Raw genomic sequence first — 2,156 nt, 5'->3', positions numbered from 1 at the left:
TAGGTGCTCAGTGAACATTGAGTGGATGAAGACATGGATGAGTGACTACATGAATGTGTCAGGTGCTGTGAAAGGTGCTTTACATATACCATTCTTAAGTTTCCAAACAATTCTGAAAGGAACGTATTATTCCTTATTTCATAGATGGAGGAATTAAGTAAGTTGCTCAGGGTCACAGTTCCATTAAGTAAGAACTTGAATCCAGAATTGCCTGATGTTGTGTACATTGGCAACCCTGAATACTGCTACTTGAGTCTAATTACAATGATACAGTTGTATTCATGTGTTTATTACCACTGCTATCTCTGTTTCTCTCTTTCCATATTACATATAATCATATTGTTGAAAATGTTAACAAAAAGTCAGTATAACTTGCAAAAAATATTAGAATTTTGTCATTCCCTGACTCAATGCCTAAATTATGCATTTTCCAACCATTTCCCCCAATTCACACAAACTATATATTTAAGTCAGTGAAGGTTAATCCAATAAACTGGTGAAGGTTGAGTGAAGGAAGCTTCTAAGCTGTTTGGAAAATATCAAAAGGGACCCTTGGTTTTATTTAATCACCTTAGAACCTTTTGAAGAGGGGCAGTAAAGTGTAATGGAAAGCAGTCTTAGGGGATGCGAAGACCACCATTATCTCCTGGCTCCAGCACTTTCCCAGTTGGGGTCCTTAGGCAAGTTCTCCAGCACTTCCAAGTCCCAGTCTTTTCTATAAAATAGTGATATTAAAAGTGCCCACTTCACAGCTCTATGATGATAGTATGAAACATTGATTGCATACATTGGATGATTACATGGTATATGAATATATAATAAATCAATAAAATTGCATTAAAATTTTTAAAGAGTGTCCAGTTCATAAATGAGCATTAAATGGGCATTGTATATTAAGTGCATAATTCAATGGCTGTCACATACAAAGAACTCAATACATGATAGTTACTTTAAAAAAATTTTTTAACATTTTTTTTTTGGGGGGGGTGCATGGTCCAGGAATTGAACCTGGTTCTCCTGCGTGATAGGCGAGCATTCTACCACTGAACCACCCATGCACCCAACAGCTACTTTTTTCTTTAGCTTTTTTATTTTGAAATAATTTTAACCTTACAGAGAGTTGCAAAAATAATACAAAGCCCATACAGAGAACTCTAACATACCCCCTCCCCAAGATACCCAGATCCATCAATTTTAATATTTACTACAATCACTGTATCATTCTGTCTATCCGTGTACACAACTATCAATGCATTTATATGTCTATCTGTCTTTCTATTTTCTAAACAAACGAGAGTACATTGTACACATCAGTCTCCTTAAACACAATACTTCCATGTACATTTCCTAAGAACAAGGAAATACTGCTTATGAAACCACTCTGAATACAGTCATGAAGTTCAGAAAATTTAACATTGATATAAAGCTTACAGTCTGTGTTCCAATTTTTAATATGTCCCATCAATTTCCTTTTGGGATTTTTATCCTCCATTATTAGAACAAGTCTAGGATTATGTTTTTTATTTAATTGTCATCAATTCCTTAATTGCTCTTTTAAAATTGTAGAAACAGATACAACATAAACTTTTCCATTTCAACCAATCCCAAATACCATTTACTGGGATTAATCACATTCAGAATGTTGTTCTACCTTCACCACCACCCATTACTGGAACTTTCCCATTACCCCAAACAGAAACCCTATACCCATTATGAATTAATTCCTCATTCTCTCTCCCTAATGTCCTTGGTAATCTTCACTCTATTTATGTCTTTTGTGTGCTTGCATATTCTAGCTATTTCATATAAAGGGAATCATACAATTTCTGTCCCTTTGTGTCTGACTTATTTCACTCACATGATATCTTCAAGGTTTATGCACATTGTAGCATGTATCAGAACTTCATTCCTTTTTACAGCTGAATAATATTCCAGTGTAGGTATATACCACCTGCTGTTTACTCATTCACCTGTTGATTGACCGTTGGATTGCTTCCACTGTTTGGCTTCTGTGAATTATACTGCTATGAACGTGGATTTACAAATAGCTGTCTAAGTCCCTGCTTTCAGTTCTTAGGGATATGTATATAGAAGTTGGGATTGCTGGGTCATATGGTAGTTTTATGTTTAATTTTTTGAGGAATGCCAAATTATTT

General features: G+C 34.9%; 1 non-coding gene across 1 annotated transcript; it reads right to left on the bottom strand.

The window, feature by feature from the left end:
- Positions 1-987: 987 nt before the first annotated feature.
- On the bottom strand, positions 988-1,058 carry TRNAD-AUC (transfer RNA aspartic acid (anticodon AUC)). The gene has a single exon. It is a non-coding gene; the product is annotated as a tRNA-Asp (tRNA).
- Between the last annotated feature and the right edge of the window lie 1,098 nt (positions 1,059-2,156).

This window comes from Tamandua tetradactyla, chromosome 13 (assembly GCF_023851605.1).
Source record: "Tamandua tetradactyla isolate mTamTet1 chromosome 13, mTamTet1.pri, whole genome shotgun sequence".
Lineage (NCBI taxonomy): Eukaryota > Metazoa > Chordata > Mammalia > Pilosa > Myrmecophagidae > Tamandua > Tamandua tetradactyla.
The sequence above is the reverse complement of the archived record's forward strand: the minus strand, read 5'-3'. Positions and strand labels throughout refer to the sequence as shown.